Below are 24,980 nucleotides of genomic sequence, written 5' to 3' on the forward strand. Positions count from 1 at the left end.
CGAGAGACCAATTTCACACGAGGAGGCCGACGCGGGCGAGGAGGCCGTGGTGGTGGATGAGGTTGATTCCACCGTCCGTATGAGGAGCATGTAGATGATACAGGATTTGACGAGGAGGATGATGGCGGCAGAACGTGGCAAGATAACAATCTGGGCAACATCAAGAAGAACGTTTCTCCATTCCAAGGAAAGAATGACCCAGAATTATATCTTGATTGGGAGAGAAAGGTGGAGCTTATGTTCGATTGCCACAACTATTCCGAGCTCAAGAAGGTGAAGTTGGCAGCGATTAAGTTCTCAGATTATGCACTTGTTTGGTGGGATCAGATGGTGACGAGTAGGAGGAGAAACTGTGAGCCACCTATTCAGACTTGGCAGGAGATGAAGGCTGTGATGAGGAAGCGTTTTGTGCCGAATCATTACTACCGCGAGCTTTTCAACAAGTTGCAGACTTTGAGGCAAGGCAGTCGGAGTGTGGATGAGTATTATAAGGAGATGGAGGTTGCCATGATTCGAGCCAATGTGGTGGAGGAGCGAGAGGCGACCATGGCGAGATTCTTGACTGGTTTGCATTGGGATATTCGTGATAAGGTGGAGTTGCAGCACTACGTTGAGTTGGAGGACATGGTTCATATGGCCATCAAGATCGAGAATCAACTCAAGAGGAGGGGCAATAACAGCAGCAACCAGCGCCAGAATCAGGGCAATTGGAGGCAATCACAACCAGTTTCTAGTGGTTCCTCATCAAAAGGGAATCAATGGAAAAAGGAGGCACCGCCGAGAGAGGAGAAGAAGTCGTTCATTAGGTCCCGACCCGAGGGATCCGGTGCAGCAAATCAGGGCATTCTGGCCGTTTTTGATGGTCGAAATCGAGATAAGAAGTGCTTCAAGTACCAAGGCTTCGGGCATATTATGAGTGACTGCCCGAACAGGAGAATTATGATCATGAGAGATGACGGCGAAATCGTGACGGATGGTGATGAGACCGATCCTGATATGCCGAAATTGGATGATGGAGATGGTACCGATGATGAGGAGTGTGAAGAGATTTTCGCGCCCAATGGACAGCTTTTTGTAGCTAGGAGAGCCTTGAGTGTCCAAACTCAACCCAATGAGCGAGAGCAGCGGGAGAACCTCTTTCACACGAGATGTCTTGTTCAAGACAAGGTATGTAGTGTGATCATTGATGGCGGGAGTTGCACGAATGTGGCTAGTAGAGCCATGGTTGAGAGATTGGGGCTGACCACGGAGAAGCATTCCAAGTAGTATCGTTTGCAGTGGCTGAATGAGACAGGCGTCATCAAAGTGACGAAGCAAGTGAAGGTTCCGTTTCGCATTGGGAAGTATGAGGATGAGGTTGTGTGTGATGTGATCCCTATGCAAGCGAGCCACATCCTGTTGGGGCGACCGTGGCAGTTTGATCGCCGTGTTATTCATGATGGCTTCACCAACAAATATTCATTTGAATACAAGCAGAAAAAGGTGTCACTTGTTCCTCTTACTCCTAAACAAGTTTATGAGGATCAAGTGCAATTGCAAAAGGAGGCGGACAAGGTGAAGTCAAAGGAGCAGCCCGTGGAGAAGAAGGAGAATGGGTTGATTCATAAGTCCTTTCTTGCTAGGGCTAGTGATTTGAAGTGGTGTGTACAGGAGGAGAGGCCGATCATGCTGTTGCGATATCAGGAGAACTTGGTTATTACTAACGATCTCTCTTCTCTACCCCCTTCCATTCGTTCTGTTTTTGCAGGAGTTTGATGATATTTTTCCCGACGATACACCTACCGGTTTACCACCAATTCGAGGGATTGAGCATCAGATTAACTTTGTGCCCGGCGCTACACTGCCGAACCGACCAGCTTACCGAACCAATCCGGAGGAGACAAAGGAGTTGGAGAGGCAAATTGGCGAGTTATTGGCCAAAGGGCATGTGAGGGAGAGTTTGAGTCCTTGTGCGGTACCCGTTCTACTTGTACCAAAGAAGGACTCGTCTTTGAGGATGTGCTGTGATTGCCGAGCCATCAATAACATCACGGTAAAGTATCACCATCCTATCCCTCGTTTAGATGATATGCTAGATGAGTTACATGGTTCTTGTGTCTTTTCTAAGATCGATTTGCGTAGTGGATACCATCAGATTAGGATTAAGGAAGGTGATGAATGGAAAACTGCTTTTAAGACAAAACTTGGTTTGTATGAGTGGTTAGTTATGCCTTTCGGTTTGACTAATGCGCCTAGTACGTTCATGCGTCTTATGAATCATGTTTTGCGTGCTTTCATTGGCAGATTTGTTGTTGTCTACTTTGATGATATCCTCATTTATAGCTAGAATCATGATGAGCATGTTGAACATTTGAGGTCTGTTATGGATGTGCTTCGAAAGGAAAAGTTGTTTGCTAACCTTAAGAAGTGCACTTTCGGTACGGACAAGCTTGTGTTTCTTGGTTTTGTTGTTAGTGCACAGGGTGTACAGGTTGATGAGGAGAAGATACGAGCTATCCAAGAGTGGCCAACGCCAACGAACGTTGCAGCAGTTCGAAGCTTTCATGGACTTGCTAGCTTCTACAGGCGGTTCGTGCCTCATTTTAGTCAGTGTTGCAGCACCTTTGACGGAGGTCATCAAGAAGAATGTGGAGTTTAAGTGGGGCAAGGCGCAAGAGGATGCATTTCAGCAGATGAAATACAAATTGACCCACGCCCCGGTATTATCTCTTCCTAATTTTTCCAAATCTTTTGAGATTGAATGTGATGCTTCTGGTGTTGGTATTGGTGCAGTGTTGATGCAAGAGAGACGATCCATTGCGTACTTCAGCGAGAAGCTAAACGGGGCGACGTTGAGTTATCCCACGTATGATAAGGAGCTGTACGCATTGGTGAGAGCTTTGCAAACGTGGCAGCACTACTTGTGGCCCAATGAGTTCGTCATTCACACGGATCATGAGTCGTTGAAACACTTGAAGGGGCAGCACAAGTTGAACAAGCGGCATGCGAGGTGGATGGAGTTCATTGAGACGTTTCCCTACGTCATCAAATACAAGCAAGGTAAAGATAATGTTGTAGCTGACGCTCTTTCTCGGAGGTATGCCTTGATCTCCACCTTAGATGCTAAGTTGCTGGGTTTTGAGTGTATCAAGAGTTTGTATGAGCATGATAGTGATTTTGGTGAGATTTATCTAGCATGTGCGCGAGCTGCTAGTGGAGAGTATTTTAGGCATGATGACTATCTTTTTAGGAAGAATAAGTTATGTGTTCCTAAATGTTCTTTACGTGAGTTGTTATTGCTTGAGTCTCATGGTGGAGGTTTGATGGGACATTTTGGCATTGCTAAGACTTTAGCTGTTCTGCATGAGCATTTCTTTTAGCCTCATATGAAACGTGATGTTGAGAGAATTTGTGGTCGATGTGTTACATGTAAACAAGCTGAGTCTAGAGTGAGTTCCCATGGATTGTATACACCTTTGCCTATTCCTACAGCACCTTGGATTGATATTTCTATGGATTTTGTGTTAGGTTTGCCTAGGACTAAGTGTGGTCGAGATTCCATCTTTGTGGTTGTTGATCGATTTTCTAAGATGGCACATTTTATTCCATGTCATAAATCTGATGATGCATCTCATGTAGCTGATCTATTCTTTAGAGAGATTGTTAGATTGCATGGCATGCCTAGGACTATTGTTTCTGATAGGGATTCGAAGTTCTTGAGCTACTTTTGGAAGACTTTGTGGTGTAAGTTGGGTACTAAACTGTTGTTTTCTACTACTTGTCATCCACAAACTGATGGTCAAACAGAGGTAGTGAATCGGACTTTGTCTACTTTGCTTAGAGCTATTATCAAGAAGAACATTAAGTCTTGGGAAGATTGTTTGCCTCATGTTGAGTTTGCTTATAATCGTTCTGTTCATTCTGCTACTCAATTTTCGCCATTTGAGATTGTGTATGGATTTAATCCTTTGACTCCATTGGATTTATCTCCATTACCTGAGCATGAGTATACTAACCTTGATGGCAAGAGAAAGGCTGATTTTGTGAAGCAGATTCATGAGAAGGCAAGGATGAATATTGAGAGGCGCACGGAGCAGTATGCCTAGCGAGCCAACCAAGGACGTCGCAAAGTAGTGTTTGAGCCCGGTGATTGGGTATGGCTGCACATGCGCAAGGAAAGGTTTCCATTGCAGCGGAGATCCAAGTTACTTCCTAGAGGCGACGGGCCATTTCAAGTGTTGGAGCGCATCAATGACAATGCCTACAAGTTGGACTTACCAGGTGAGTATAATGTGAGTGCTTCTTTTAATGTGACTGATTTGAGTCCTTTTCATGTAGGTGATGCTTTGGATTTGAGGACAAATCCTCTTCAAGAGGAGGGGAATGATGCAGCCCAAGGTTCGTTAGTACAAGACCCGGTGCATGTTCCTGTTGGTCCGGTTACAAGAGCACGAGCCAAGAAGTTCAAGGAGAGCATGATGAGCTTAGTTCAAGAAGTGTGGGCTCAAGAGTTGATGAAGAGACCCATTGGAGATGGTGGAGTCGGCCCAAGTTTAATTAATATCATCAAGTGCGAGCGGGCCGAAGCTTGAAGAATTTATTTATTTTGAAGACTTCATTTATTTATTTCAGTATTGTTATTTTCGCAGCCCATTAGTTTAAAGGGCCTTGTTATTTTCGGATTTTAGTAGTAAGGGCCTTGTTTGGCTTATTAAGGCTTGTTTTTAAGTTGTTTCCTTATTAGATTAGGTTTAGCCTTTGCCTATATAAGGCTCCCTATGTGTTGGACGAAAATCAGCATACTTTTATCAATAAACTTGTGAGTTTTATTTCTCTCTTGAGAATTCTGAATTCCTCTTGATTGTTCCAAGACGAATTCATTTATCGACGTAACGGCGAGTCAACCAACCCTCGTCGGGTGTCATTCAGCATCCCCGAGTTGCTGCGTCAACTGCACGTTGGGGTTTAGGGATTCGTTCGCCTAAATCATTTCGTGGGTTAGATTCAGAGGTTTTGGGATTCCATCTTCTGTTCGTTGTTCAAGTCTTCCGTTTGCGTGGTGTTCGATTTGATCGGCAAGGATCATATCAAGGGGGGTGAGAATAGATATGTGTATCACTTTTATCTTTTTGTTGGCTTTATTGTTTTATCCTGCTTGGTTGGTGATGTGTGTTTGTTTTGTTTTTGAGATGATTATTGCTCCATTAGATTTTTGGTGAGATGCCAATGATGATTTCTGTGAAAAAAAAAAATTGAATTGGATTTTCTTTGATAATTTGAGCATAATTGGAACTAATTTGCATAATTCTAGAATGATTTTAACCTTGACTTTTGGACGTTGAATAAACCTGTGAGATTTTGAGCCATAGCTGTTTATCATACACAATTTATTCTTTGTTGTGAATTTTATCATGCATGTGGTGATCTTCTAGAACTTGCCATTGAATTTCGATGAGAGTATACACGTCCTATTCCATCAAATTGAGAGTTGAGTGACACACATACCTTGTGAGATTCAATTGTTTGGAATGTCAAGGTTGATTTTGCTATAGGTTGTGTTTATTGGTGAATTTTGTGCTTAATTATTGAGGATTTGAGAATTCTATTATTCTTTATTTTTCAGAGGCATCGATGAGCTAGATTTCTTACCCATTCGTGATATTGATTGTGTTCTTCTCATTATTCGAGGACGAACAATGGCTTAAGTTTGGGGAAGTTGATAACACTCATGGTTCCATGGTTTTTAGTGTTCTTATGATGTTAATTTTATAGGAAATGGAGTGTTGGATGATTGTTTTGTGCTTAAATTATTTTATCTTGTGAAATATGTTACTTTCTCGTACTTTGATGAATTTTACAGAAATATGGAGTTCGAATTTGGACTGTTGATCTTAATGAAATTTGTAGTTCGTCTCGATACGAGTTCGAAGGCGCAAACGGTTCGCAAATCTAAGTTCGGACGAGGAAGATATGGCCGAAACAAGAAAGTCGCGCCCAGCAGTGAATAGTGCCCGACGGGAATTTCCGAATTTTCGGGATTTTGCGGGATTTTCAGATTTTATCAGTATTTTCGAGCTCTACACTGTATTTATCTCCTGTGCCTATATATAAGTCCTTTCCCTGACCTATTAGACACATCTTTTCACATCTCTTTACCTCTTTTCATATTTTTCAGTTTTAGACTTAGGATTTTAATGCTTTCATAGATTAGATTTATTTTCTTGCAAGATTCAAGATTCAAGCTGTTCATCCAGAATTTCTTCCGGGTTTTATCTATTTCAATTGCTTTCTTTTATTTATGCTTTTATTTTATTTTATGATGTCCAGCTAGTTCTTTCATCTGAACCTAGGGTTTGTACATAGCTGATTAATTATGTGTGTATGATTTATTGATATCAATTTGCCCTCCAACTTGTGATTCATGATTCCTGGTGCTTAATTTCTTGTGAATTATTTGGCCAATAATTTAAATGTCTAGCTGTTCAGTTTGAGTCTTGAATGCGATAATTGTTCAGCCGATTCAGGAATGCATGTTATAGTAGTAGCCTTGACACTTGAATGAGATAGGTGAAACTATAGGGAGCTATTCTTTGTGTACGCTTGGGAGTTAATTTATTCCTTGGAGTATTGAATGTGAAGGGGGGTATATTAATCTACTTTCATAGGTGTTCGTTAGAGAAGCTTGTGAATAGTTTTGTGATCTCTCATCAGGGTTGGATTAAATTGGTAATTGAATCAATAGGTTAAATGCATGTAGTTAATTAGTAAAAGTACATCCCTATGGTCAGAGTCTTTTATTATTTGAATTTCCTAAGTGTTTTTATTTGTTATTTGCGTTTTAGTAAATCAATCTTTATTTTCGTTTGCATGTCTACTATTTTAGTTTGTTTAGGAGATAGCTAGAGTGATTTCGATTTTTCAGTCCCTGTGGATACGATACTCGGTTACTTTTTACTTGCTACAATTGCCTGTGTTAGTTGCAGTATTTGTTGCTAAGAAATTAGTGATCAGGTATCAGAGTAGGTTGTTTGCAAGAACAGTCTGTTTCTGATTAGGTTCTAATTGAACTAGATCCTTTTTCTCAAAGGTCTCGAAAAAATTTCTCTTCCATTTTTGTGCTTGCTAATTGCTATATCTGCTGTTATCTGTCCTCTCTTTTTAATAGAGACTAACCACAACAAATTATCTTCTCTATCTATGTTTAGTATTGAAAAATACGACATATGAAAGTTTCGGCTTGAAAGCTTCCTCACCGCCCAACATTGCCGAATGTGGGAAGTGAAGGAATATTAAATTGAATTAACGTTTCGTTTGCCCGATGATCGTTTCTTGGATTATTATTAATCTATCATACAACGATTAATCGTAACATGCTCCTATGAATTAACAGCCGCACACAGGTGTTAGGATTTACTTACTTGTGAAACGGATGCACAGATGATTGATGATCGAATCGAACGACTCCAGTTCTGATCTTCTGAACTGTATCCCGCTCTAGTCTCACCGTTGGATGGACAACGAACTGTGAGAAAACCCAAGCCAGAAGTATCCCACGTTTCTCTGCGCCTCTCTCAGCTCTCAAACCCTAATTAATTATCAGTGTGTATTTCCTGAGAGCTGACAGCTGTATTTAAATAAATTAAATACGTGTGGGGCGCAGATTAGGGTGTGTGGGGCGTCCTCTACTTATTTCTGGGCTAGGAGACTTTGGGCCAGTCCAGGGACCAAATACAAGGAATAAAGATGGGCCTCAAATAAATTAATTTATCTATGGTCAGCCCAGACCATAATTAATTTATAAATATTAGTTCATTCCACTAGAGAATCAATATTGACTTACCCCTTTATTACCGGTGATGAGTCGGGGCTTGTATTTAGACTTATTAAATCCTCGTATTTAAAATATCCGACATCCATTAATTAATTAGAGCTCTGACAGCCTAAATTAATTAATCTCTTTGTAATCCTTAAGCAGTACCACTCAAACCTTATTATTGCGCCTGAACTTAATCAACCTGCAGGGTTTAGCGCAATAAACATTATTGAGCTCCTTAAGGGGATGTCATTATCCTATACGGATACGAGTACCAATACAGATAATCAGATATCATATATTAACTGCTATCACCCAAGATACAGAGTACTCAAGTTACTATATAACTCTTGCTCATAGTAAGTCAAAGTGATAGACAAATCAATATATATATCTGACATCTTATTATTATTAAGATCTTATAAGTCACCGAGATCTCTAATTCTTCACTTAAGTCAGATAGAAGAATATATCTCACTGTGGTCCTATCAATACGTATTACGTACCAGTATAGATGAGTAGTCAAGACAAACTACTTCCATCTATACCGCAACCTAAACCAATAACTTGTCCTAGAGTTATTTCGGTTGTGATCATATTATATCTCTTAAGGTTAATCCAATTATATGGTCTTTTGTGATCTACAACACACCATATAATCTACTTATATAGAGATAAAGAACATACATATGCAATCATGAACCCAATCAGATAGGAGATTAAATAGTGAAAACAGGAATCATTGTATACAAGCATAAAACGTTCTTGCTTTCAGTATACAAATCCAACAATCTCCCACTTATACTAAAGCAAAACTTTTAGTATACAATGTGTCTAAATACTAGCTATTACAACATCCACTTCACTCTTTGCTTCTTCTCCCACTTATACTGAAAGTTTTTCTCTAAGTGGGTGGCATCAACCGCAGCCCCAGCCCTCGAGCATGCTTCTCGTAGGCCTTTTGCGGTAAGCTCTTCGTGAAAGGATCAGCTAAGTTCTCCAAGGTGTTAATCTTCTCAACTAGCACATCTCCTCTGCTTACGATTTCTCATATGATGTGGTACTTTCTCTCTATGTGTTTGGTCGCCTTGTGGCTCCTGGGTTCCTTAGAATTTGCCACTGCACCCGAGTTATCACAATAAATTATGATACTCTTAGGCAAATTAGGTACCACTCCTAGATCCAAGAGGTAGTTCCGGAACCATACAGCCTCTTTAGCAGCTTCGGAAGCAGCTACATACTCGGCTTCCATGGTAGAGTCTGCAATGCACTTTTGCTTTGCACTCCGCCATGATACGGCTCCACCTCCCAAGGTAAAAACATATCCAGAGGTAGATCTCTTCTCATCCCGGTCAGCCTGGAAATCCGAATCAGTGTAACCCAAAGGAGATAGACTGTCTGACTGGTAAACTAGCCTATAATCTCGAGTCCTCTTCAGGTACTTGAGAATATGCTTTACCGCAGTCCAGTGTCCTGGTCCAGGGTTCGACTGATATCTTGCAACCATGCCAACGACATAGCAAATATCAGGTCTCGTGCAAAGCATTGCATACATGAGGCTACCTACGGCGGAAGCATAGGGTATCTTCCTCATCTCCTCAACCTCACTAGGCGTCTTAGGACACATGTCCTTAGACAGAGGAATGCCATGTCTAAAAGGTAGCAAGCCTTTCTTGGCATTTTGCATGCTAAAACGAGCAATCACAGTATCAATGTAGGTCGCTTGAGATAAGCTCAACATCCTTTTCTGGCGATCACGGACAACTTTGATCCCCAGGATGTACGCTGCATCTCCTAAGTCCTTCATTTGAAACTGTTCGGATAACCACCTCTTTATGTCCGATAATAGCTCAACATTGTTGCCAATGAGGAGGATATCATCTACATAAAGTGCAAGGAAAACCACGTCACCATCGGCATCTAAACGGTACACGCAACTTTCGTTTTCACAGCGAGTAAATCCATAGGATTTAATCACCTCGTCAAAACGCTTGTTCCATGACCTTGAAGCTTGCTTAAGTCCATAAATGGACTTCTTCAACTTCCAAACAAGATGCTCTTCGCCCTTCTTCACAAACCCTTCGGGTTGTTGCATATAGATGTCCCTTCCTTCTTCAAGGAAACCGTTTAGAAAAGCGGTTTTGACATCTATTTGCCAAATCTCAAGGTTCATGTGGGCTGCTATGGCAAGGAGTATTCTGATAGACTTAAGCATGGCAACCGGTGAAAAAGTTTCATCATAATCTATACCCTGTTCCTGGGTATAGCCTTTCGCCACCAGTCTAGCTTTAAAAGCTGCGACTTCGCCATCCGAATCTCGCTTTCTCTTGTATACCCACCTACTACCTATAGCCTCAAAGCCATCAGGTAGTTCAGTTTTCTCGTATACACCCATAGCAGTCATGGATTCTATTTCAGAAACCATGGCGTCGTACCAAGAATCTGCATCCTGATCTTTCATCGCTTGTCTATAGTTATCAGGGTCGATATCCTTTTGTTCATTAACAGGAAGAAGATCCGAAGATTCTCCCAAGAACATAAATCGATCAGGTTGAACTACAACCCTCCCACTACGACGAAGCGGTGGTGGTACAGCTGTAACAATGGTTTGTGCAGTATCCTGTGGTGCATTCACTTGCACACTTGGCTGGGGTGATGGAATCGCCTGTCCATTGCCTTTGATTTCTTGAAGGACAATCTCGGACTTAGACTTGTGTTTATCTATACAATCCTGTTCCAAGAATCGTGCGTTGGTGCTAACAACCACTTTCTGATCCTTAGGATTATAGAAATAACCACCTTTCGTTCCTTTAGGATATCCTATAAACAACATTACTTCACATCTAGGTTCCAATTTCTTCGCTTCCTTGTCTAGCACGTATGCAGGACAACCCCATATCTTTATATGGTTTAGACTGGGCTGATGCCCATACCATAACTCGATAGGAGTTTTAGGAACCGATTTGGAAGGCACTAGATTTAGCAAGTATACCGCTGTTTCCAAGGCATATCCCCAAAACGAAATAGGCAATGATGCATAACTCATCATTGATCTTACCATTTCCAAAAGAGTTCTATTTCTTCTCTCCGCTACACCGTTCTGTTGGGGAGTACCCGGTGCAGTCAATTGGGATGTAATCCCTGAATCTGACAAGTATTGCAAGAACTCGTTCCCGAGCTATTCGCCACCGCGATCAGACCGCAATGACTTGATAGATTTACCCAATCTCTTCTCCACCTCCGCCTTGAATTCTTTGAATTTCTCAAAGCATTCAGACTTGCGTTGAAGTAGGTAAATATATCCATATCTTGAGTAATCGTCAATGAAAGTGACAAAATACTCATACCCTCCACGAGCCTTTGTGGACATCGGTCCACATAAGTCAGAGTGAATCAATTCTAACACATGCGAGGCCCTATTCCCCTTGGCCTTAAAAGGCCTTGCCGTCATCTTTCCTTCTATACAGGATTCGCAGGTTCTAAATGGAACAGCTTGAAAGTCTTTCAAGACTCCATTTGAAACGAGCCTTTGGATCCAATTTAGATTGATGTGGCCTAACCTTAGGTGCCACGCATGCGTATATTGTTCATGAGAATAATACTTCCTCTTATTCGGATTAGGACAGATTTGTGATGTAGATGCAACATGGACAGAATTTTTAATTGGACATGTAATAGTATAGAGAGAGTTGTTCAAAATTCCGGAGCAAATAGTCATGTTATTTTTCATGATAGAGACACCCCTATCAAAAGTAACAGAATATCCATCCAAAAATAACTTTGAAACAGAAATTATGTTCCACCGAAAATCCGGCACATATAAAATATCTCTCAAAACTAAAATGTCATCACCAAAACATAAAGATAAATCTCCAATAGCAACAGCTGCGACCTTCGACGCATTGCCCATGGAGATGGTGATCTCATCACTTTCCAGCTCCCTTGTCGGCTTGAAGCCCTGCAAGGTGTAACAAACATGATCAGTTGCCCCCGTATCCACTACCCATGAATGAGTAGAAAACGAAGCTAAACATGTTTCAGTTACTAAAACTTGTGACGTACCTTGTCCCTTTGCCTTGAGCATCGGACAATCTTTCTTCCAATGCCCAGTCTTGCCACACTTGAAGCACTTCCCTTTTCCCGTCGGCTTCTTCACGCCGCCGCTAGGGCCGTCCTTTTTGGCTTTGCCACTCCCACTAGCTTCATTGTCATTCTTGCCCTTTGGACCTTGCCACTTCTTTTTCCCGCCTTTCGACGAAGAAGTAGATCCCTTGGCAGCGACAAGAACCTCTTTCCCTTTTCGCGAGCCCATGACTCCCTCCGCCGTAACTAGAGCATTCAACAACTCATTGAGAGTATAGTTGGACTTGCTCATAACGACATTGAGACGAAAGTTCTCATAGGATTTGGGGAGAGTGTTGAGGATGATATCGACTTTGGCTTCGCCTTCGATACCTCCTCCTAGCAGATCAAGCCTGTCAAACAAATTTATCATATGCATGACATGATCGTGCACAGAACTGCCCTCGCTCATAACACATGCTAAGATTTCTCTCATGATGTTAAAGCGGGCAGATCTTTCGGACTCCCCATAAACCTCAGAGAGATTTAACATGATCGTAGTCGCATCGTCCATGCCCTGATGCTGGAGTTGCAAAGTTTGCGACATAGTCATCATAATATAGCACTTGGCCATATTATTCGACTTGTGCCACCTTCTATGCGCCTCACGTTCCGCATCAGTTGACTGATCTGTTAAGGCCGCGGGACGTGGAGTAGTAAGCACAAAACTGTGCTCATCAGCGTCAAGAATATACATTATGTGGCGTTTCCATTCGGTATAATTAGGACCGGTGAGAGGATTATTGGCTAGAATGTTAATAATCGGAGACATAGACATATCTGAAAGTAAACAATTTAAACATGTAAGAACATGAACGCATATAGTTCGTAACAATAATATTGTAACCTTTTGATAAAACAATATTAATGAAACCTCCAACCGCTCAAAAAATCCATGTGTAAGCCACGCGGGTGGATGTTTACACACGAACTCCTCAACTAGACTATTTACCTAGTCGTTTAATTTCCATCCATGTCAACTTATCCTTTTGACAAAAGAAATTAATAGTTGGCACCTTAACTAGACCATATCATAATCAAGAAGGGACTCCGCGGGGAGTTGTACATTGTACTTGATATGATATCTAAGCAATGACCACAATTTAACCTTAATAATTAAATTCTCAAAATTGACATACTCACTCGGACCATGTCGCTTTCGATTTAATTACTTTGGTTATCTTATTTAAATCATTCTCCAAAGTACTCGTAAAAATTATACAAGTAAGCCACGCGGGTGGACGTTTACTGCATAACTCCCACTACTTTAATGAATTTAAATATTTTTATAGAAATCTCATCTGACAAACTTATGAAAGGACAAATATGAAGTAAGCCACGCGGGTGGACGTTTACTCATATCGCCAGTCACTTTGTCTAGAGACCGCATGTGGAGGTCTAAAATAATTTTAATTGCTTAAAATTATTAAAACTGCTTAGTCTTTTTAACTTCAAAAGGTTTGTACATGCTCAAGCACATAATCCTAATCATGCTTTTCTAGAACGCAACATGTAAAACATGCTCGCAGAATTCTAAAACATGCTTAAGAAAACGATAAACCTACTATCATGCTTGTCTAAGCGCAGTTAATAAAGCATATTAACAAGCAGAGACGAACAAAAGCAAGTTAAGAGCATAAAGGATTAACACCACGGCATGCAAAGAACAATAATAAAAGAATTAAAATTCTTCGTGACCCATTCGTGGAATCCCAAAACTATTCTATTTTTAAAGAAAAAATAAAATAAAAAACTAGCCCAAAACTAAATAAAACTCGGCCCGAACACATAGGCCCGTCATCGAACTAGGGTTTGGGCCCCCTAGGATTTGGAATTCGCAGCTAGGGTTTGGAAACCCTAGCTGCCGCCGCCTCCTCTCACAGCCGCCCACGGCGCCGCACAGCAGCACGCCAGTGCCGCAGCAGCCTGGCGCACGCAGCGTCCCGGTGCTGGCAGCATCTCGGCGCTGCATCAGCTCCGTTCGGCAGCCTCCAGCAACAGGTCCTCGGCGCCTCCAGCATGCTCCAGCGCGCAGCCTCGCCAGCAGCAGGCCCCCGGCGAAGAGAAATAGCAGCGGCTGTGCGCCGCTCGCTGGGCGCGCAGCGCGCAAAGCGCGCAGGCGCCGCCCCGAGCGCGCATAGCCCCTGCCGCCCACCTCCTCGCTCTCGCCCGATCTGCACACCACCAGCAGCCCGTGCAGGAGCTCTGCACAGCACCCTCGGCAGCAGCGGCACCCGGCGCTGCTCGGCAGCCTGACCAGGCGCGCGCGGCGCGCAAGCGCTCGTGCGCGCGCTGCCCTCGGCCCCCGGCAGCCCGTGCCGTGTTGCCCTTACCTTACACCATTCGTTCGTTGTTGATTCGTCGTCATCCCGTCTCGTTCCTCAGATTGGAAAAACAAATACAAATTGAAATCCTAATCTAACCACAGATTTTCTCGTGGTGAAAAACGATTACAACGTCAAACGACGTATTCCACGAATCAACAGACCACGAAGAACAACAGCAGTTAAAACAACGCACATTATTAATCGTACATAAATTAATAATAGAGCCAAGAAATTAATCCTGGGCTCTTATACCAATTGAAGGAATATTAAATTGAATTAACGTTCCGTTTGCCCGATGATCGTTTCTTGGATTATTATTAATCTATCATACAACGATTAATCCTAACATGCTCCTATGAATTAACAGCTGCACACAGGTGTTAGGATTTACTTACTTGTGAAACGGATGCACAGATGATTGATGATCGAATCGAACGACTCCAGTTCTGATCTTCTGAACTGTATCCCGCTCTAGTCTCATCGTTGGATGGACAACGAACTGTGAGAAAACCCAAGCCAGAAGTATCCCACGTTTCTCTGCGCCTCTCTCAGCTCTCAAACCCTAATTAATTATCAGTGTGTATTTCCTAAGAGCTGACAGCTGTATTTAAATAAATTAAATACGTGTGGGGCGCAGATTAGGGTGTGTGGGGCATCCTCTGCTTATTTCTGGGCTAGGAGACTTTGGGCCAGTCCAGGGACCAAATACAAGGAATAAAGTTGGGCCTCAAATAAATTAATTTATCTATGGTCAGCCCAGACCATAATTAATTTATAAATATTAGTTCATTCCACTAGAGAACCAATATTGACTTACCCCTTTATTACCGGTGATGAGTCGGGGCTTGTATTTAGACTTATTAAATCCTCGTATTTAAAATATCCGACATCCATTAATTAATTAGAGCTCTGACAGCCTAAATTAATTAATCTCTTTGTAATCCTTAAGCAGTACCACTCAAACCTTATTATTGCGCCTGAACTTAATCAACCTTCAGGGTTTAGCGCAATAAACATTATTGAGCTCCTTAAGGGGATGTCATTATCCTATACGGATACGAGTACCAATACAGATAATCAGATATCATATATTAACTGCTATCACCTAAGATACAGAGTACTCAAGTTACTATATAACTCTTGCTCATAGTAAGTCAAAGTGATAGACAAATCAATATATATATCTGACATCTTATTAGTATTAAGATCTTATAAGTCACCGAGATCTCTAATTCTTCACTTAAGTCAGATAGAAGAATATATCTCACTGTGGTCCTATCAATACGTATTACGTACCAGTATAGATGAGTAGTCAAGACAAACTACTTCCATCTATACCGCAACCTAAACCAATAACTTGTCCTAGAGTTATTTCGGTTGTGATCATATTATATCTCTTAAGGTTAATCCAATTATATGGTCTTCTGTGATCTACAACACACCATATAATCTACTTATATAGAGATAAAGAACATACATATGCAATCATGAACCCAATCAGATAGGAGATTAAATAGTGAAAACAGGAATCATTGTATACAAGCATAAAACGTTCTTGCTTTCAGTATACAAATCCAACAGGAAGTCATCACCAACGGACCAATCACCATCACCGAAACTGTCAAAAGGGTTCCTGTTGATCCACATCAGGATCCTTACGATGAGGTCCAGCCCAAGAAAAAGGCAGACTTCTCCACAGAAGAAAGGAAGCAAGATGAGCTAGACAACCTCGCCAAAAGCATCATCTCCGGCACCGTTCTTGACAAGCATGTCATGAAGATCATCAAGTGCGGAACTGCAAAGGAGATGTGGGAAATTCTTGAAAGAATGTGCATAGGTTCTAAGGAAATCAAGGAGAATAAGCTTTCCATAGCTTGTCAGAAGTTTGACTCCTTCCTCATGCTCAAGAATGGATCTGTCGAAGAGTTGGAACTCAGATTCAATCAAATCCTGAATGAAGTTCAATCCATCTCTAAAGACAAGTACACTCAACGAGAAATCAACTTTAAAATTCTTCGAGCACTGCCACGAGGAGAATGGCAGATCTGCTCGGTCGCTCATCAACATAAGCCTCGATTCAGTCAACTCTCGACAAGCAAGCTTTTCTCTGATCTCATGGTAAATGAGTTCGACCTACAGAGAAATCTTGGAATTAAGAAGGCTGGAGGATCAGACGAAGATGGTCCATCAACCTCAAGAGGAGCAGCACTGAAAGTTTCAGCGAGAGAAGGCAAGAAGCAAATCAAAGAGCCAGCGGAACTCAACCCTGAGGACTTCTTCAGTCAATACGCTTTGTTGACTGAAAGATTCAACAAGATGGAGTCCAAATTCCGCAAGTACAGAAGGTTCCACAAATTGCACAACAAAGGAAAGGAAAGAGAAAGCAACTCCAGACATTCCACTAATCGAAGCGGAGAAAGAAAGTCAGCCGCTTACGACATCAAAGACATGGAATGTTTTGGATGCAGAAAGAAAGGGCACTTTCGAAATGAATGCCCTGAACTGACTCAATCTGAGCGCAAAGAGCTGAAAGCCAAGAAGGATTGCAGCTTCACAAAGAAGAAAGCGATGGTTGCTGACGATGCTGATTCTTCCGAAGACACATCAGAATCATCCGACTTCGACTCTGCCAGCTCAGACGATGAGAGCCAAGCCCTGATGGCCAATGGATCTGAAAGCGTGGCTGACAACAGCTACGACAATGGAATGAATAGCTCAGAGGTAATCTCTCATTCAAAAACTCCTTATATTGATAAATTCCTGATGTTTTCAGGAGACAACTCAGAATCTGGAGAAAGCTCATCCGATGAAACTGACGAGTTCAATCAGCTCATGACTGATCACTGTCAGTTGAGGAAAATGTTCGAAGATCTCCTCAAGCAGAATCAGAAAATGGAAAAGGAGATCAATGATGAACAAGCTAGGAATCAGACAATCATCTACTTTCCAGATGAAACGTATCTTGATCAGCTAATCATGGAGAACAGTCGACTGGAAGAAAAGCTCAGAATCTCTAACTCAGAATGTGATAGAGCATCTCATGAAATCAAGAGGCTCAATCACAAACTGGAAGAAACAGTCAAAGACTGCATGATGAAGTCTCCCATGATAAACAACTTTCCATCGAAAGATCTTGTTGGAAGCATTGGAGGAAAGGTTGCAGCTGATAAAGGAAATAATGTCATGATCAACTCAAAGGACGATACTTCTGGAATCACCTCATCAGAAGAATCAAGAGATCATGATATGGATGAAGTTCGCAAACGCAAACTGATGGCAAGAACAAATGTTCCACCTCCACGGAGCTACAGACGAGCAAATGAGGCCCTGTCACAGCCCGCTATCCTTAATGACGGTTTAGCCGGGATTATGACTTGGGGTGAGAATTAATGAGTGAGAAAGGAAATGGACAATTACTTAACATTAAAATATATGAAAATGTCATTCATAGATAAAATGCTTGGATCATATATGATCATTTGGATACTTATAAAACATACACATAAAGGAGAACTGATTAAGGTAGGTTACCCAATAACACGTGTCTCAACTTCATAACATAGAGTTATCCTAATCAAAGTATTTTGCAGCGGAAAACGTGTGAGATATACATATGAAGATGTATACTCAAGGTTACATTTCTTGAAATGACAAAGGAACACCCGCTCAACACCATTCCATTCCATCAGCTGCTCAACCTGCACATTTAGAAATACATGCAGGGCTGAGTATAAAAATACTCAGTGGGCATATGCCGAAAATACATTCACATAACATATATATAAATTGAACTGCCAAACAGTAACACACAGGGTTTTCTTGAAAGGCCTGTGCTTACTAAAACATTTCTTTCATTTTCATAAAGGTGGGTGCATCCCATTTTCAGTCTATATGATCCATATCTATCATTTCTGTCACGCGCCGGGAAGGGGGCCTTCTTACCACGAACGCCAAGACCGGTCGCAAGCGACTCGCGGTCTCCATGAGTGTACACGTTAACCCTAGCTAGCGACCTTTGTCTAGCATAGGATCCCAATTGGATTTCCTTTAAAGTTGGCGAACCAACACAGATAGGATACATATAAAAACATAAATATTTTTGGCAGACAATCATTTCATAAACATTTCATTTTCATAAACATTCCATTTCATAAGAGTCATTTATCATGTGAGCATTTCATAAAACTGAATTAAACAGTTAAAACATATCATGCACATATATTCGTATAAGAGGCCTTACGACACGCAGGGGATCTCTATATACGTATAGTAAAAGTAATGCCCACTTGGACTCCTGCTTACTCTTTCTTTATTAACCACTTGTTTCACCTCACCTCCTTATGTCGCTCGTGCCTTCAGGTAGCGTACACGGTGTAGGTAGTTCATACAACAAAACATTAATCAATCAGTAACCTTCTTATTGATACTACTCATATCTTAGTACTAGTCTATCAAATCTCATCACTTCACTCCAACTATCTCGATCTCCTATCAATCAAACTTCCTAAGTAATCACCACTTCTATTCCCGACTTATAACCTAATTTAGGACTAGAGTTCATCACGAAATAAACACATAGACAAGCACAAAGAAAGACTAAACAAGTTTGATGGCATCTGAGCAAACATATTCAAAACTTTTTGTAAAATCGGGAAAAATATTTTTAGTTGGGGAAAAATTTCCAAAAATTTAATTTAGAAAGCTAAGGACATATAAAATCACATTCTTAAATCAATTAACTAAAAATAATTCACATAAGAAAGTAATCTCATTTTATAACATTTTTATCACACTAAACTCTAGATTTCTATGTCGGGAAATTTTCAAAAATTCAAGTTAAGCTCACATACTACACAACAACACAAATAAGTGATCATATAACTCATAACTCTTCCCACATGGAAGATTCCTTTCATACATGCAAACTAAACTCGGGAAATATTTACAACTCAACATTTTCATTCAATTTAACCATGCTTTCACCTTCCTAATAATCTAATTAGCACATAGAAGTCATTAATCCAAACATTTATCTCATTAATCAAAAATACCCAATTCTTAGTAAACTAAACTCAAGCAATTTTACGCATACATACCAATTAATCAAATTGATCATTAATTAAAGTTTCTAACATGCTCACAACCAATTAGACTCAATCAATTTAGACATTTAGTAAGTAAATCAAAAAGTCTCAAATTTTAGAAAACTAAACTATTTGAAAATATTTAAACAAGTATAAATCATCAATCAAGCTTTAGATCTAGCATAACGACTCACCTAATTGTATATATTCTTCATCAATTAACAAATTAAACCAAAGAATCAAATATGCCTAATTTACATTAAACTAACTCATGTGAATTTTCACAAATCAAATTCAATAATCAATCTAACTCGTGTACTAGCATATTAACACTCTCAATAGCATGTATCAACCATCAACTCATCAATCAAGACTCAAAATCAAAACTTCCCAAAATTACACAAACTAAACTATTTTGAATCTCATATTTCATTTTTAAATCTTTCACTACACATGGAAATCATTATCATAGAGCCTCAATTGCATAAATATCACCTCAATTTGAGGAAAGAAAAAGAAAATTTTTTGAAGGGTAGAACCCTAAAATTTTTGAAAATTTTAAAAATTAAAAAGGGTGGTGCTTTCTTGCTTGATCTATCCATATATACCCAAATAGAACTCAAATAATTATAGATCTAGGTAGTTCTAATACTTACTCAATATTTTGAATAGAAATCAAAATCTTCTCTTTAGCCCAATCTTGAGAAACTCCTCAAATCTTGTCTTGATTCAATGGAATGAAGGTTTTGGCATGATTTTAGTAGAGATTAAAGTGTAGGAGTGATCTTAGAAGCTTGGGAATTGCTCAACAATGGTGGTAGAAAGAGAAAGTAGCGAGGGAGAGAGGAGAGAGAGAAATGGCATGAGGATGAGGGGAGAGAGAAAGAAAGAAAATTGTTTTGTTAAACCATAAGCTTGCTCCATAAGTCTCTTGATTAATTAATGCACATTTAATGCACAACTTGCAAGACACATAATCTCTAATCCAAACATAGCTTCCTTAGTACTACACAATGCAAATTGACCCACTTATAAAAGACATATCATAGGCTTACATAATAAAGAATTAGTGTGAGTGATAAAAGTGTGTAGTAAAAATTTGATTAAAAAAATTACCCACTAATTAATAATCATAAAAAAAACATATAATGTGGGGTCAAAAATAATTATAACACTTAGGCACTCAAAAATTCATCTCGCATCAATCTAAAAAAAATAACTCTGAGAAATTCCGTTAGAAAAATTATAGCATCAATAGTAACATTACTATTCACCTATTAAAATTAATCTCGTTGGTTTCAAATTTTTAAAATTAATCTCATGTGTTATTATGCTCAAGAAAATCATAAATCACTTAATCAAAATCACACATGTATCAAGTAGGTCACATAACAGTCAATCAAATAATCTCTATCTAAACTCATCCTATGAATATAACTCATTTAATAGGTCCATCATCGGGCTTCTAGAATGCTCGCATCTAAATCTACTGAGAAAACTCCATCCTATCCGTTATAACCTTTCAGGCAAATATTAGAAAAAGCTCGAGTCACTAGGACTCTATGCTCAGGTTTGCAAAACCTTAATGTATTCCTTAACACTACTTACCAGAATAGTAATAGAATAATAATAATGCAAAAATACAGGGTGATACATAACCCTAATTATCAAAATTAAGCCTTTAATCCATAATTAAAAGTCGGGGCATGACAGGCCCCCAACCAAATCACTCTTCTGAGAAGTCTGGAAAGCAGATTTCAGTCAAAGATCGGGGAAGGAACATCCGGAATCAAGAAGAATCTTCCTCATCAGTCCAGGGGGAAGAACAGTCACATCAGTCAGAAACTGAAATCAGTTCAGTTTCAGAAAGAACAACATCCATGGAGACAAAGCAATGATGAGTCCAGACGAGCCAAGCGACATCCACGACGACAAGCGACTGGACATCACATGATGTTGGATTTGTATACTGAAAGCAAGAACGTTTTATGCTTGTATACAATGATTCATGTGTTCACTATTTTATCTCCTATCTGATTGGGTTCATGATTGTATATGTATGTTCTTTATCTCTATATAAGTAGATTATATGGTGTGTTGTAGATCACAGAAGACCGTATAATTGGAATAACCTTAAGAGATATAATATAATCACAGCCGAAATAACTCTAGGACAAGTTATTGGTTTAGGCTGCGGTATAGATGGAAGTAGTTTGTCTTGATTACTTGTCTATACCGGTACGTCATAACGTATTGATAGGACCACAGTGAGATGTATTCTTCCATCTGACTTAAGTAAAGAATCAAGATCTCGGTGACTTAATAAAATCTTAATACTAATAAGATTTCAGATATATATGTTGATTCGTTTATCACTTTGATTTACTATGAGCGAGAGTTATATAGTAACTTGAGTACTCTGTATCTTGGGTGATAGCGGTTAATATATGATATTTGATTATCTGTATTAGTACTCGTATCCGTATAGGATAATGACATCCCCTTAAGGTGCTCAATAATGTTTATTGCGTTAAACCCTGCAGGTTGATTAAGTTCAGGCGCAATAATAAGTTTTGAGTGGTACTGCTTAAGGATTACAAAGAGATTAATTAATTAAGGCTGTCAGAGCTATAATTAATTAATGGATGTCGGATATTTTAAATACGAGGATTTAATAAGTCTAAATACAAGCCCCGACTCATCACCGACAATAAAGGGGTAAGTCAATATCGGTTCTCTAGTGGAATGAACTGATATTTATAAATTAATTATGGTCTGGGCTGACCATAGATAAATTAATTTATTTGAGGCCCATCTTTATTCCTTGTATCTGGTCCCTGGACTGGCCCAATGTCTCCTAGCCCAAGTAGGGCTAGAAATCGCCCCTCACTCATATCTGGCGCCCCCTCCCTTATATTTTATTATAAAATACAGCTGTCAGCTCTCAGGAAAGACACACTGATAATTATTAGGGTTTTGAGAGTAGAAGGAGGCGCAGGAAACGTGGGTGATTTCTAGCTTGGGAGTTTCATAGCTCGTTGTCCATCCAACGGTGAAAGTTGAGCGGGATACAGTCGAGAAGATCAAAATTGGAGTCTTTCGATACGATCATCAACGACCTCTGCATCCGCTTCACAAGTAAGTAATTCCTAACACCTATGTGCAGCTGTTAATTTCATAGGAGCATGTTTAAGATTAATCGTTGTATGGTAAATTAATAATAACCAAGAAACGATCATCGGGCAAACGGAACGTTAATTCAATTTAATATTCCTTCAATTGGTATCAAAGCCCAGGATTAATTTCTTGGCTCTATTATTAATTTATGTACAATTAATAATGTGCGTTGTTTTTACTGCTGTTGTTCTTCGTGGTCTGTTGATTCGTGGAAGGAGAAAGAGGTTCTTGTCGCTGCCAAGGGATCTGCTTCTTCGTCGAAACGCGGGAAAAAGAAGTGGAAAGGTCCAAAGGGCAAGAATGACAACGAAGCTAGTGGGAGTGGCAAAGCCAAAGTGGACGGCCCTACCGGCGGTGTAAAGAAGCCGACGGGAAAGGGAAAGTGCTTCAAGTGCGGCAAGACTGGGCATTGGAAGAAAGATTGTCCGATGCTCAAGGCAAAGGGACAAGGTACGTCACAAGTTCTAGTAACTGAGACATGTTTAGCTTCGTTTTCTACTCATTCATGGGTAGTGGATACGGGGGCAACTGATCATGTTTGTTACACCTTGCAGGCCTTCAAGCCGACAAGGCAGCTGGAAAGTGATGAGATCACCATCTCCATGGGCAATGCGTCGAAGGTCGCAGCTGTTGCTGTTGGAGATTTATCTTTATGTTTTGGTGATGATATTTTAGTTTTGAGAGATATTTTATATGTGCCGGAATTTCGGCGGAACATAATTTCTGTTTCAAAGTTATTTTTGGATGGATATTCTGTTACTTTTGATAGGGGTGTCTCTATCATGAAAAATAACATGACTATTTGCTCCGGAATTTTGAACAACTCTCTCTATACTATTACATGTCCAATTAAAAATTTTGCCCATGTTGCATCTACATCACAAATCTGTCCTAATCCGAATAAGAGGAAGTATTATTCTCATGAACAATATACGCATGCGTGGCACCTAAGGTTAGGCCACATCAATCTAAATAGGATCCAAAGGCTCGTTACAAATGGAATCTTGAAAGACTTTCAAGCTGTTCCATTTAGAACTTGCGAATCTTGTATAGAAGGAAAGATGACGGCAAGGGCTTTTAAGGCTAAGGGGAATAGGGCCTCGCATGTGTTAGAATTGATTCACTCTGACTTGTGTGGACCGATGTCCACAAAGGCTCGTGGAGGGTATGAGTATTTCGTCACTTTCATTGACGATTATTCAAGATATGGGTATGTTTACCTACTTCGACACAAGTCTGAATGCTTTGAGAAATTCAAAGAATTCAAGGCGGAAGTGGAGAAGAGATTGGGTAAATCTATCAAGTCATTGCGGTCTGATCGCGGTGGCGAATACCTCGGAAACGAATTCTTGCAATACTTGTCAGATTCTGGGATCACATCCCAATTGACTGCGCCTGGTACTCCCCAACAGAATGGTGTAGCGGAGAGAAGAAATAGAACTCTTTTGGAAATGGTACGATCGATGATGAGTTATGCATCGTTGCCTATTTCGTTTTGGGGATATGCCTTGGAAACAGCGGCTTACAAGCTGAATCTAGTACCGTCCAAATCTGTGCCTAAGACTCCCATTGAACTATGGTCAGGTCGAAAACCTAGCCTGAGTCATGTGAGGATATGGGGTTGTCCTGCATACGTGCTTGACAAAGAGGCATGGAAGTTGGATCCTAGATGCGAAGTGATGCTGTTTGTAGGATATCCAAAAGAAACGAAAGGTGGTTATTTTTATAATCCCAAGGATCAGAAAGTGGTTGTTAGCACCAACGCACGATTCTTGGAACAGGATTATATAGATAAACACAAGTCTAAGTCCGAGATTGTCCTTCAAGAAATCGAAGGCAATGGACAAGCGATTCCATCACCCCAGCCAAGTGTGCAAGTGAATGCACCACAGGATACTGCACGAACCATTGTCACGGCTGTACCACCACCGCTTCATCGTAGTGGGAGGGTTGTAATTCAACCCGATCGATTTATGTTCTTCGGAGAGTCTTCAGATCTTCATCCTGTTGATGAACAAAAGGATGTTGACCCTGATAACTTTAGACAAGCGATGAAAGATCTAGATGCAGATTCTTGGTACGACGCCATGGTTTCTGAAATAGAATCCATGACTGCTATGGATGTATACGAGAAAACTGAACTACCTGATGGCTTCGAAGCTATAGGTAGTAGGTGGGTATACAAGAGAAAACGAGATTCGGATGGCGAAGTCGCAGCTTTTAAAGCTAGACTGGTGGCGAAAGGCTATACCCAGGAACAGGGTATAGATTACGATGAAACCTTTTCGCCGGTTGCCATGCTTAAGTCCATCCGAATACTCCTTACCATAGCAGCCCACATGAACCTCGAGGTTTGGCAAATGGATGTCAAAACCGCTTTTCTAAACAGTTTCCTTGAAGAAGGAAGGGACATCTATATGCAGCAACCCGAAGGGTTTGTGAAAAAGGGCGAAGAGCATCTTGTATGGAAGCTAAAGA

This window comes from Salvia miltiorrhiza, chromosome 8, assembly GCF_028751815.1.
Source record: "Salvia miltiorrhiza cultivar Shanhuang (shh) chromosome 8, IMPLAD_Smil_shh, whole genome shotgun sequence".
Classification (NCBI taxonomy): domain Eukaryota; kingdom Viridiplantae; phylum Streptophyta; class Magnoliopsida; order Lamiales; family Lamiaceae; genus Salvia; species Salvia miltiorrhiza.